The sequence below is a fragment of the Pinus tabuliformis genome, chromosome 1_1 (assembly GCF_031772625.1).
Source record: "Pinus tabuliformis cultivar Carrire ecotype Pingquan chromosome 1_1, CPIR1, whole genome shotgun sequence".
Classification (NCBI taxonomy): Eukaryota; Viridiplantae; Streptophyta; class Pinopsida; order Pinales; family Pinaceae; genus Pinus; species Pinus tabuliformis.
In genome coordinates, this window is record NC_142297.1 from 669,397,991 (window position 1) to 669,412,977 (window position 14,987).

General features: G+C 34.6%; 1 pseudogene across 1 annotated transcript; it reads left to right on the plus strand.

The window, feature by feature from the left end:
- Nucleotides 1-8,005: 8,005 nt before the first annotated feature.
- Nucleotides 8,006-10,791, plus strand: LOC149215180 (glutamate decarboxylase 1-like; annotated as a pseudogene). Its single transcript, XR_016250454.1, has 6 exons — nucleotides 8,006-8,175; nucleotides 8,864-8,917; nucleotides 9,067-9,237; nucleotides 9,379-9,589; nucleotides 9,896-10,109; nucleotides 10,213-10,791. The product of XR_016250454.1 is annotated as a glutamate decarboxylase 1-like (transcript).
- The last annotated feature ends 4,196 nt before the right edge of the window (nucleotides 10,792-14,987 follow it).

Below are 14,987 nucleotides of genomic sequence, written 5' to 3' on the forward strand. Positions count from 1 at the left end.
GCTATATGGACAACAATGATAATCAAGAATTGGGTGTATTTCTCCACTTGACCTATGGATTCTTTACATTCATTTTGGAAGTATAATGAATAAGATTTTTGTATTATGTCCTTAGTTCTTCAAAAAAATTTAGCTTATTCGTAAGGGTTGGTCGGATTCTTTCAAGTCTCGTCACGCTCTTAGGGACAAGATGCTCATCTTGGTGAGACTATTATGGCTATACATTATTGTAACACTATGGTCTTGTGGGCTATCAGGGAGAAGCTATGTTATTTTTTAAATATAACAGAAGAAAATCTATCCCATGAGGGTGTTTCCATGGGTTCTCATTTGTATGTTCATCAAAGGAGGGTTACTTGAAGAGATTAGTTTTATTTCAAAGGTAGTAGAGAAAGCTCAAATGTTGGGCTATGAAGGCATCCCTGTGAGATGTTAGTTTTGCAAAAACGATGGACAACTTCAAAATAAATGTTTATTTTGCAACGATTTGACCAAGAAAATTGTTGGGTGATTTAATGGTTAGTTAAATCCCTGTCATTTAATTGTCAACCCAGGGTTTCGTAAACTGACGAGGTATACATGTACTATATGTACTAGGTGGTTATCTTTCATATTAGATTAATATAAATGTAATTAAAACTAAGAAATTAAATCAATCTAATATAATCCAATCCAAACCGAACATAAAGAAACTAAAATCACACTTGCATAAATGAAAATCACACCACACTTATATAATTGAAAGCACTCTTACTAAAAGGAAATGACACCCACACTTGCATAATTGAAAGCACACTTGCTGAAGGTAAAAACACACTTGCATGAAATGAAATAAAATAACAAAATATACTATGTTACTAATGTACAAAGATGTGCAAACTGTGGTTGATGGGGGCCCTCCATTCCTCAACAAGCACACCACATGTGACATGAAATATGAATATCCCTTCCCCCCAACTAAAGGTTGTTTCGGTTTTCTTGCAAATGGGAAAGGGAATATGAATGAATATGAATGTGGTGAGGGATTTTCCAAAATCACAATTTGATCATTTAAGGAATTACATGTTTAAAAATTAGAAAATTACATACCTTCACTTACCTGAAAAGTGGACAAGTTATCTATATAGAAGAGTGTGGTTGTTGTTGTTGGATCATGGAATATGAAGTAAAATGATCTGATCTGCTTCTTCTTTCCCTTGGTTGTATGAATTGAGGATGAGATTGGAATCTTTATTTGCTATGGATGTTGAATTGAGTCCCGTTGCAAAATGTTGAAATCATGTAGTCTTCATTTGTTCTCATTTGATGGCATATTCCTTATCTATGTGAATAGATGCGTCGATGTCGAACATAGAAAATAATTTTTTGGATTACTAGCCATTAATGAATTCCATTAACCAACATGAGACTACTCACCATTGATGTCAATGAGAGTCAAGATGCCTAAGTACAGCTTACTAGGTATGGATATATGTGTCGAAGTCGAGTCACCTAGAATATCTGACAAACAGGGTACATTGATGTATTCCCATTGTTTATTGGGGAGAGAACTTTCCATTAAGGCATGCAAGCATCAAGATACTTCAAATATATCTAGTTTTGATCCCAGATGATGTGTCAGAGTCGATGTGTCGAAACTTGTTAGAAGGGAGGCCTTAATGAATCCTCCATCCTCTAACACGAGTGTACAATAATAATTTAAAGGACTATGGATGAAAATTTTGCATTGGAGCAGGGTTTATTTGACATGAATGAAGAGGAAAATGGGGTGAACCAACTTTGTAAGGGAGCTGAATGACTTTTATTTCTGGGTTAATAGTGATTGAAAATGAGGCAGGGACGTATGACAATTGTGAAGGAAATGAGTTTTTGGTAGTAGGGAGATGGATAATTATGGATCATCTGCAGGCTTATAATGACTAGTGTTGGTAAATTTGGTATTTTGTTTAGTAGCAATGGTGTAATGGATCTAATTTAGCATGAAATGATCATATAGTGATATTCTTTCATCGTGTCTGGAACCTTAGCACTTTTTTCTGCAATAGAATGTAATTCTATTGAGAGAGAGAGGTGATCAGTCTCTCTTCATCTGATATATACACAAAAAATAAAAATAAAAAATAGTAGTACTAAAACAAATTCAAGGAACAAATTCAGGAAAAATTAAAAGATTTTTTACCTATTTCTTACCAATTTTGAGCTTGAGACCTCTTCTCCATATACTTAATGTTTTGATAATAGATCATAAACCAATTTTGTATAAGCTACTAAATTGTGTCGATTATGCAACTACCAAAAACATAGATCCTTGCATTGTCTTGCCACTTTTACAACCTGCAATTAGACTCAAATGATGGGTTTTTTAATTAATAGAGTTATATTTTTAATATTTAAAAGGTTTTATGCAGGTTAAAGTCTATAACTACGTTTTTCCTTTTTATTTAGTGCTTCACCCTTGTCCATGATCCTGTGGATCAAGAAAATGCTCAAAATTCAAAATTCTTTGATCAGCTTGAAACCAATGCGAAAGCGTATATCTCATCATTATGAATCCAACACACTTCACTTCATTAAAATTCGACTTCGGATGCTCCCGAAATCACATTTTGATCGTTTTAGGAAACAACTAAAAAAATTGAAATTTTGAGTTTGTAGGTATGCCAAGTCAGCGGTCCATACACTGACGTGGAAAGTTGACTGTGCAAGTTGACTATGCCTCATCGACCAATGCGAGGTTGAAACTTGTCACGTGGAAAATTTATGTTGGTCAACGGGTGGTTGAGATGGCCCAACGAGGAAGTGCCATGTGGACCAACCATTGGTTGCCACGTGGCATCCTCGTGGTTGCCAAAATTGCATTGAAGGTCGAATGGCCTCCATGAGAATCAAAACAAAGACCTACTATTCATTAACAATAGCTCTTAACCAACTCCACTATATTACTTCTTGTTAAAATAACCCTCGAAAACACTTTTTAAACATTAGTGTGCGTCATTTTTAGGGATGGGTCAAGGCTAAGCCCTAGCCCTTGGTCCCATGAAGCACAATATGACCATAGGTGCAGAGGACTTGGGGGCGGTTTTAATCGTCCTACAAATTTTCTCGTTGGCTGGTAAGGTCAAATTCTCCCATCGTTCATGATTTCCGAGTGCATTGACCAGGTTTGGGTCGATTTGTAGACTCGTTAACAATAGAATTGGGTAGAAACTTAAAACATTCATATCTTTCTCAATTTTTAACCAAATGAGGTGCACAAATAGTCAAAATAGGGGTTTTCGATAGTGATGGATCCATGGGAAGTGTCAGTTTGGATTTTTGAGCTTTATAAAGGTATGTATTTGTACTTTTTATTGTGATTTTAGATTTCTTTTAGATTTTTTATTGGAAAATTCTAAAACTAACTTTGTTCAATTACATTTTCTGATCTTCCAGATCGCAGAGAGCGCAAGAAGAGAGCATACTCAACAATATTAAATCTTTTTATTCAATTGGAATGTGAAATTTAAAATAGAAAAGACATGGATTTGATCTCTAAATTCAAATTGTGGCTCTTAAAGCTCTATATGATCTCCTCTTTTCTCAAACATTTCTTCCCTTTCTTCAACCTCCTGCAAATTATTAATGAGATGGGTGTCTCTTAATGCACCACCAATAAAATAAAATTGAAAACAAAATGAAATCTAACATAAAAAAATTAAAGGCATCACCTATTATACTCTACTAGAAATAGAAGAATTGATAAGTGTATGCATATTTCTAGTGTAACCATGTGTGTAACAAGATAAAAAATATATTCATGCTAAGGTTAGAAAAATGTACATTAAAAATAATAAAAGCATGAAATACCAGTTGCTTAGATAATGCAATTAGGAATTACAGAAAGAAGAACATTTTTAATCGCCTGTGAATTGTTCCAACTGGTTGATAATTCTTGTTGCACACACAGATTAGTATAAAAAAATTTGAAAAAAAATTAAAATTTAATATGAAAAATGATTTTAACATGTTACTAAAAATGAATGCAACTATAATGAGTTTTCTAAATTTCAAAATAAAAACCTATGTATACCTCTCCAGCAACGGCGCCAAAATGTTGGGTGATTTAATGGTTAGTTAAATCCCTGTCATTTAATTGTCAACACGGGGTTTCGTAAACTGGTGAGGTATACCTGTACTATATGTACTAGGTGGTTATCTTTCAGATTAGATTAATATAAATGCAATTAAAACTAATAAATTAAATCAATCTAAACTAATCTAATCCAAACCAAACATAGAGAAACTAAAATCACACTTGCATAAATGAAAATCACACCACACTTATAGAATTGAAAGCACTCTTATTGAAAGGAAATCACACTCACATTTGCATAATAGAAAGCACACTTGCATGAAAAGAAATAAAATAACGAAATTATACTTTTTTACCAATGTACAAGGATGTGCAAAGTATGGTTGATGGGGACCCTCCATTCCTCAGCAAGCACACCAAATTACCATCACATCTTCAATGTAACAATACGCTGGAGAATCTTGGACTGAACTATTTTATTGATTGGAATAATATAATACATAGATAGATATATGGGTTCCTTTGAAGGATGCACCCCTATTTATACAAAAACTGAGGATGACTGAACAATAAATGCAGATCCCTCATATCTCTCCTAAATCCACATTTATCTCATGTGGTTACAACCAATCTCCAAAAAATGTGAGATACATATCCTCTCAAAATCCTCTCATCCATGATTCTTCTCCTTTGGATATGCATAGATAATGATCCTCATCTTCTATAATTACTCCACAAATTTTCATGAGTTGGAACTTGAAATTCGAATTTGTATTTAGGAGGCCAAGTAGGACCCTTCTAGAAGCTCCAAGTAGGACTACACTATCATAAAACTTATACCGCTTTCATGTGTATATGAAAACATGTTAATTTTATAATATTTAATCACAAATTCGCTTAAAATACTTCAAATAAATGACTTTGGAAAATATAATGCTAAACCCATATGATCATGAAAATTATTACTTAATGTAGGGTTATGTATTTATAGAGTTACAAAATGAGGGTAAAATAATGGACATTAAGGTGAAAGTGGATGACATTTTTGAGGCCCAACAAAATGGACATGAGGTAAGTTCTTTTCTTAGCAAGTTAATATCAAGAGTGTTATGAAAAAGGATAAGAAGATTGTTCTAATGGATACTTTAAAAGAGGGTGACAAGATTATTTTTGTTGTGTTTAGAGCGAATGACTTGGGGGTTATTGGTTCCTCAAGTCAATGGGTGGGGGTCATGGAAACTTTTAAGAATAGAAATTTATCTTAAAGTTTACAAACATTGGTGAATCTCACTAGTCTATGATATGCAATTTGTAAAATATTTGGCCATATTTTTGTAAAAATATTCAAATTTCTAATAATTTTATGTAGTATTTATATAAAATTTTGGCGATTTTTAAGGTAAAATAATTATATACTATAAAATTTGGGCAAAATTTTTTTGGAAAAAATGGAAATTAACAAAATTTGTTTGTGGAAAAGGCATGGAAAATTAACCTATTTGCGAATATTAGCCCTTAAAATTTTCCCTTGTATTAACTCTCGTTTGCTTTTATTTCCTCTCTTTTTTGTTACATCACATGCTTGAGAGTATCATTGAAGCTTTGTGTTTGGATCCCAAGACTTGCAAGGGATGAAATTGCTTCCTTTGAAGTTGTATTCCTTTTATTTTTTTGTTATAGATATGTTTGCATAAACAAAGTTTTTTTATTGATATGGTATCTTTCTTGGTTCCTTACCTGTCCATTCTTTAATGAGGCCCAAAGTGCGATTTCATCCATACCCATATCCTTTGGCCCATCAACATTCCTTATTCCTTGTACGTATGATATATCAATTTCTTTTGTGGTGCATTCTTCGTGGATTCCTCTAGCACTTTTCTCTTATGAGATTTTGCTTTTGGTTTTCCATTACCCTTCTCTTGATTTATTTCTTGAGGATGTACTTGATCTAACATTTCCTTCTCTTATTTAGTGAATGCCTCATAACGATTTTTAGATTGAAGGGGATCCAATGGATTACCACATTTTGTGCTTGAGGGTTTTTCCAACAAGGTTGGACTATATGAAAACCATCATGGTCCATTTTTTGTTGAATTTATTTTTGTTGCCTTTGTGATATTTAGGGGATGACCTCTGAATAAATGATTGTATTCATGGCATCTATGACGTCTGAATGATACATGCTCATAATCCAAAAGCTGTTTTCAAACTTCTTCATGGTAGGGGATTTCGATTGATTCTGGAAGTGGTTGGGAGATATTCATATACACAAAAATCCTTGCATATGAGGTGTAGCATCGTCACTTGTTCACTTTGAATATTTTCACAAAATCTATGATTGTGTTTTTAGTACCTTCTAAGACTTCATCCTCCTAAAATTCTTATGGTAGAGAAAATAGGCAAACCAAAATTAGGGCCACTAGGAATTTTTCCTTTTCCAAGTTGTACCTCTCTTATCAGAATTTCATGAATAACCATACATTATTGAAAAAATATGGGTTGCTCTTGAATGCCCTATTTTTGTCTTCTAGATTTGCAAAAACCACCATAAAAAAATTGTTTGCTCCAACTTGAGATCAATGTGCCCCTTAAACTGCCATTTTTGTTGGATCCATCCAACCAATGCTCTCTCCATTAGCCAAATGTCAATGAACTTGCATATTAAGGTGTAGTCCTTCATATGTTGGATGTAGCTCACTATTTTGTTTGATTTTACTTCATATTTTGGATCCTTGACTGCCTTAGAGAGGAATCTCCCTTGCAGACATTTTTTCCAATTCCCGTTCAGTGGAGGATCATCTTTGATTTTGTTCGCATGACTTGGGCTCAGAGTTGATAAATGGGGTGCTTGCATTTGATGGCTTGAACCATAACCTCCATCCCCTCTGACCACATTCTTGAAGTAGGGTTTTGAACCGCGCTAAAGCGTTTGATGTTGTTGTTCTCATGACACACCATATAGGTTAAGTGCTTGACCAATACCGTAATAGTGTGAAGGAAATTACTTCTACACAAAAACATATTTGGGCCCTACAAAAAAAACCCTTATTCGTTTATTGAAAATTCCTCGACAAAGCTCAATGAATAAACACCTTTAGAGATAAAGATTTAGAAAAGATAACTGAGAATAGATATTAAACCACATATTACATAGTTATGTAAAAAGGTTATTTAAAATTTCAGTTATTACAGAAAAGACTATGAATAACATTCTAGATCAAAGTTTTAAAAGTCAATGAAAACTTTACAAATCGAAAATGATCCAATACTCACTTAAGGATATCTCAAGAAAAGCGAAAAAACTTATACAGGATGATGATATGAAGATAAGGATATTTACAAAGGACTAGGAAACTTATATAAGGAGAATGATGTGAGAGTTTGTTTTTGACACCCTCCCCTCATTATATGCTTTATACCATCCATATTTTGACACAATGTTGCAAAAAGTGCATAAGTTTATCCGGGAGAATATAATAAAAGAGAATAAGAGGATGGTCCTCCATTAGGTTTCATTGCCGAGTTTACCAACGCAAAGGGCCAAGTTATGGAGAATATAGATGGATGCTTGGGTGTCTTTCGAGGCTAATGAATGGAGTCCACACTGCTCAAACCCCAAGCTTTATTGGGTTGAGATATTGTCATATGTTGTAACCACTCTCACATTATCTTAACATGAAAATTCTATCATTTTACGGATCTCCAGATGCAACGCAGAGAGTGGAAACGTGGCACCACACATCCAAAGTGGAGAGAGAAAACGTGTCACCATATCATCCATGCATGGGAGCGTCCAGAGATAAAAGGTGGCTCGCATGCGTCTCTCACCTTGATGACTCGGCGCTCACAATTCCTTACGTGGTGAAAAATCCCGCATTGTTTGCTCTCTATATTTTGCCTCCAATGCTTTCTTTTCTCCATTTACTCCTCTGCAAGTCCAGCGTTCAATTCTCATAATTTCAAAGGAAAAAAACCTCTAGTAGCAGCATTCACGTCGAAATAACGTTGGCCAATTCTCGAGATGCAAAGAGGGCACAACATAGTGGTAGAGGAGGGCACAACATAGTGGTAGAGGAGGGGAACTTCCAACGATAAAGAAAATTGTAAGGATAGAAATTTTTTTTTGGTGAATTTCACTAATTTTTAATATGTAAATTATAAAATGTTTATTGATATATTTGTAAAATTATTAAAATTTATAATAATTTTTACGTCCATAAGTTTTCCTGTGCAACAATTTCTTTGTTTAACACTTTTACTCTGCTCGGTTTAATCAGGTGAGGCACTTTTAATCTTTAATTTGAACCAGAAAACAAAACAACAAAAAATAAAAAAAGCATGGAAAATCAAGAAAGCACAAAAACTCACTAAAAAAATTCTATGCAGAAAATCAAGAAAGCCCACCCTTTTTCCTGTGAAAAAATCATCAATCTATGGAACTATAGGAACATGTTCCGAACAGAGGCAACTGTAGCTACTCATGTTTTACTGTTTTGCTTGTTGTCAAATGATTTTGATGGAATACAAGTTTAGTTTATTAATTAGTCTCCGCTGGTTGTAGTAAAACAATTGACAACACAAGGAAAATGACTCCCGCCGTGAATAAGCTCGCCCTCTGTCAAAGCCTCCTTTAAACACCATACTCCCACATTCGAGTCCGCTCTGCAGTTTTCCTGCAATTGACCACATACTGGCTGTAGCCACTGTGTAATAAGAGCCTTTTGAAGATCTGTCCTTAGATATTCAGATTTCAGCTAAAAATGGCTCTGAGCAGCGCTGTGGCTGATACAGATGGATCGGTTCATTCAACTTTTGCTTGAAGATATGTTCAGGAATCCTTGCCTCGTACGTCTTCCTTCCTTCCTTTTCTACTGCTTTGCTTTTTCCAAGGATCGTTTTAATTCCACTAGCAAATAATGGGTGCATTCAAGATCTTTTCCATCTGTCTCGTCTGGTTTGAATGTGTGTGTTCTCGGGTTTTGAATGCCGGATAGGTTCATCCCCAAATCATTAGTGACGAGCTGATGCTGGATGGGAACCCCAGGCTCAATCTTGCCTCTTTCGTGACTACATGGATGGAACCTAAATGTGATAAGCTCATCATGCAGGCCATCAACAAGTATTATGTTGAGATGGACGAGTATCCTGTCACCACAGGATTGCAGGTAATGGCAGTTCTTGTGATAAACTTCTGTTTTTATTATTTCGAGATCTGAAATCCGCTCTCAGATCTGTTTTGATCATTTAGGCCCTCGAAATTTTCTGAAAGGTTTGGGTGCTTTCCTCTTTTTTTTGGTTTGGAAAAGAATCAATGCATGAACATTATAGCCAATCTGTTTAACGCCCCACTCAGCCATGGAGAGGAAGCTGTTGGCGTGGGCACGGTTGGATCTTCAAAGGCGATCATGTTGGCAGGCCTTGCATTCAAACACAAAGGGCAGAACAAGCGCAAGGCAGAGGGGAAGCCATGTGACAAGCCAAACATTGTTACTGGTGCAAATGTGCAGGTAATATCAAGTTTTTCATATGAAGTAACCAATTACATCAAAACCAAATCCATTAAAAACAGTTTTTGTTGTAACTAGGAAAGAAGTGAGGTGGGCGTTAGGACTGGTAATTTGAATATCAGAACCCAGACTGAAAGGGACTTATATGTAATATGAAGGTTGTGAAGCTTGAGATTACGTGTATATAAAGTCCATCAGAATCATCATCCCACCTGAGTGGTAGATTATATGCAAATGTCATTCAGCTAGATATATTTTGTACAAACTTGGTGACAAAATTGTTCCAAATCTGCATTCTTTGCTTTTGTGTTGCAAGTTTGTTGGGAGAAATTTGGTCGATATTTTGAAGTAGAGCTGAAAGAAGTTAAACTAAAAGAGGGCTACTATGTGATGGATCCCGCCAAAGCTGTTGAGATGGTTGACGAGAACACTATTTCTGTGGTAGCCATTTTGGGTTCTACTTACAATGGCGAGTTCGAAAATGTCAAGCTGTTGAACGATCTCCTCCTATAGAAAAACAAGGAAACAGGGTGAGCCATCAGATCTCCTTCGATTTACCTGCATTGAATAGGACTGACCAGGCTGAAAATTGTGATTGTGGTCATGACTGTTGATTGCGCCCGATGGCTGCAGGTGGGAAACACCCATACATGTGGACGCGACAAGCGGCGGATTTATTGCACTGTTCCTCTATCTTGATTTGGAATGGGATTTTTGGCTTCCATTGGTGAAGAGCATAAACATGAGCGGGCACAAGTATGGACTCGTCTATGCCGGAATCGGATGGGTTATCTGGATAGCAAAGCACGACCTCCCAGAAGATCTTATCTTTCACATTAACTATTTGGGGCCGATCAACCCACCTTCACCCTCAACTTCTCCAAAGGTTAAATCAAATTTTCTTGGTTGATGATCACTGTATTTCATTTCAATTTATTAGGTCAATGGGATATTTGGATGTTTCCCTTGGACAAAACATCTTTGAATTAAATTCATGACCTTGTACCCTGCAAGGGTCAGCCAAATAATTGCTCAATATTACCCACTCATACGTTTGGGGTTTGAGGTTTGTTGTTGCCCATCAAACTTTTATTAGCTGCAATACCATTGCCAAGTTTACAGGCAGTTGTTACACATTATAGGGATGATGGATTTCTAAGCATGAGGCTGTCAAAAGCTAACTTCGTATCCAGATTTACAAATGGATAAAGCTAGAAGATTTTTTAAGTTAAAGGAAACTTTCTATTATTACCTGGTATTGTTTTCGTTTATGGGCTGGGCTGCATGCATCCTGTTGTTATTATTAAAGCTTACTTTTTTTCTAATTTAATTTCACAGTTGTATGAGTGGTGGAAAGTAGGGAACAAAACAAAACAGCAGGGAAGCACAGCGCTCCCCACTCGATTCTTGTTATTCATTACATTGCATTGCAGTCCCGTTCATTGTCAGTGGATTTCGGCCGAGTCTTCGTTTGCATTCCATTCCATTTCATGGCATTATTCAGATTATTTAGTCTCACCTTATTTAATTCTTAAAATTTGTTGAAATGCTCTTCATGCTACAAAGCCAGAGGTTGTGAACATGTTGACTTTATCCGTTTTTTAACTTAAGGTAATTTTACGCTAAAAAGAGATGTAAATTCTTATAATTATTACATTCCATGATTTTCGCAGTTCCACGGTTTAAGCCACGCGCATATCGTCATATTCATTGGTTTAGATCTGTTTATTTTAGATCTGTTTATTTTGAGTGTTGTGGTTAATTTATGGGTAATCAATTTCAAAAGAGTGCGAGCTTATAAGAGCGTTTTAGTAGCCCATATTTAAACTCGGGGTCCTCTCATATTCGTTGGTTTAGATTTATTTATTTTGAGTGTTGTGGTTAATTTATGGCATTTAATGGCCCATATTTAAACTCGGGTCGTCTTATAGTGCCTAATAATTCACTTGGACCAACATCTCTTCTAGAGAAATTCAACAATTCTAATTTAATAATCCTATCTACCTCTCTCTGTATCGACCTCTCTCTGTACCTTTTAGGACAATTGCTAGTATATATAGTCTTTATATAATGTTGGCTAAAATAATTTTATATTCTAAAATTCGAAAAATTGCCTTTTATAAAAATTGGAAATTAGTTATTCTTTTAGTGGAAAATTATGGAAAATTAAACAACATTAACCCCTAAAATTTTCCATACCAACTACCCAACTAAAAACGTTTCTTTCACACAGAAAAAATCTGTCGAGCCGTCTGCCACCACCGTCTAGCGGGGACTGTGATGTGGATATTACTAGCGAGAGTTACATTCAATGAGCTGTCTGTAAATTCTAATTTATGTAAATTTCATTCATAGTTTTCGTGTATTTTTTTAATTAATATATTTACGGAGTTGTGCCGTGTGTAAATTTTACTTTTCTCTAAATTCTAGTGTTGCATAATTTTTTATGCATATATTGTCCAACAAATTTATGTGGGGGTTGAAAAAGAAATACACCCTTCGATTTGACATTACAAAATGTCAAAATAGTTGTTAAATATATATTTGGATGTAAAATATATAATTTAATCTAAGCATGTATGGTTTAAGAAGCGTTTGATCTCAGTTTCCAAGAGTTTAATTAACTCCCTTTTCTACTTCGCTCTTTCTTTTATTTTTTCGAAAAAGAAAAAACTAACCACCTTCTAAGATCGTTTTACGTCTTTTTTTATGTTTATGTGTTTTACATGGTTACATAAGCAGGCATATAAGTATAATCCTGGTTCTTTCCCATATATATATATATATATAAATATATAAATATATATATTTTTTTATAGAATGTTGATACAAGTTTTAATTTTATATATCTTATTTTCTTATTATGTCTTTAGTAAATTATTGATATGGGGTATAGTTTCAAATAGATAAATGAGTTTTGAAATGGTTGTAATGACAAACAATAATATTTTTCATTAACTTAGATCATGTCAACTATATCTCCCATTACTTAGATCATGTTAATTATATTTTCCTATTAACTCAAATGTCATCTAGCTAGTCCATTTGAGATGAGATTTTAATATTCGTTCATCAATTTTTTTATTTAATTATGTCATCTAGCTAGTCCATTTGAGATGAGATTTTAATATTTGTTTATCAATTTTATTTTTATTTTTTTAGTTAATTTACAAACAAATAATAGAACATTTAATAAGAAAAAACTACATGGTTGAAGAAACAAATTTGACACTTATTTCTTCAAATAGCATGCATAGGGAACATATTTGACACTTATTTCCCTTTAAAGCACAAATATACAATTGGGATCAAGGTTCAAGGTCACGCACGTGAAAAGGTGATCACATCAAGCACAAAGGCAACTAGTTAAGCACAAAGGCAGCTAGTCTGAGGGATCGACCCGACCAGGGTTGGAATTTTGATTTCTCTTTACCCATCAAATAATTATTTTTTTTACATTTTGGGTCTTTATGTTTCCCTTCAAGGAACATTATGTTTAAAAAATTTCCCTTCAATTGTAATGTTTTGATAGTAAATTAACCCCTCACCAATAAAAATTTAATTTATCTTTCAATAACACATTCATCTTAAAATTTTCACATATTTATCATAACAAAAAAACAAGATGGTCAGAAAACACAAATGACTTGTTGAACCCTAAAGTTTGTTTTACTCACTTTTTGATGGGATGCATAGCTTCCAACCAGATTAACCCCTCATAAATAAAAAAAATTAATTAAAAAAATAACCTTCAATCACACACTCATGTTAAAGTTTTTCACATATTTATAATTTGAAAAAAACAACATGACCAAAACACACAAATGACCCGTTGAACACTAAAGTTTGTTTATTCACTTTTTGATGGGATCCATGTTAAGAAATGGAAGGAACCAAAATATATTCATAAACTTAGTAGCTCTCAGGAGCAAGCTGCACCTGGAGACTGCCTCACGAAGAACGCTCTACCTTGATCATTATTCATCATGAATATATAACTTTACATGACAATAGGAGAGTTAGAACTAACACCTAGAAAGTAGGAACTAATTCCTAAACTAGGACACACACACAACTAATGAACACTCCATTAATTTCAAAAATCCCCCTTAATGGAGAAAGGGTTCATTAGTACTCCTAACAGCTCCCTAAATAATTCAAATTTAATTCTTCCAAGGGGCTTGGTAAAAATATATGTTGCATTACGGCAAGTATTACAATACTCAATATAAATTTCTTTTGACTGAACCTTCTCTCTAACAAAGTGAAATTGCTTATCAATATGCTTTGTGTTTTTGTGAAACATAGGAATGTTTGCAAGTTTGATTGAGCTCTGGTTGCCACATCTGATAACTGTTGCATCTTTTTGTTCTTCTCCGACATCATGGAGAAGTTTCCTCAACCAAACTACCTCACACGTTGCTGCACACATTCCTTGATACTCTGCTTCTGCTGAAGACAAGGATACAATATTCTGCTTCTTGCTGCTCCATGTAATGACCCCAAACCCAATGTTGAATGCATAACTTGTTATGGATCTTCTATCATCCAGATTTTCGGCCCAATTTGAATTTGAAAAACATGTCAATCTAACATCACAAGAATCATTATATTTAATACCAAAGTCTAAGGTTACTTGAAGATTCCTTAAGACGCCTTTCACTGCCACCTAATGATTCTCAAGAGGTTTTGACATGAATTTGCTTAATACATTGATCTGAACTTAAACATGAACGCAAGAACATAGAGATATAATCATAAACACAAAGATGCGGAAGAAAAACACTTCATTTCATTAATGGAAAAATATTGAACTATGCTTACAAACAGAATGGAAATAAGATAGCTCGGGCGATGGTAGCTTATCTCTGAGGAGAGATGTGGTGGCTACATGCCTCTGAACTGTGTTACAATTAGGCTCAAAGGCCTATTTATTATTGAGAAACAATGGAAAACCATAAACATCCAAAAACCTAACCCTAGGAGATGAAGTGCCAAAACTGTGGGCCCCGTTTGGGTAAATTGGTACATCAACTTCCTAGGGTCATAACTTTGGCATACGATCTCTGTTTGGCTATCATAATACCTCGTTATGAAGATATCTAAGAGAAGGTTGAAAATATATGGGAAATTAGCTTGGAACATTTTCAATCTCTCAGTTTTCCCTAAAAATGTCGTTTATGGCCTCAAAACAGCTCCAGAAGTTCAGGACCCAAAAAACTACCAAAAATAGTAAACTATGCTACAATTAAGCAAATCGAAAAACTGAAAGAGATAGTGCTGAGGTCCGAGTGAAATAGGCAGGTGGCCACCAATATCCACCTGGATCATACATTGACTGCAAAAGCTAAGTCAGACCTAGTTGTAGTCAAGTAAATCAGACTCCCAACCAGTTGTCTATACAATGT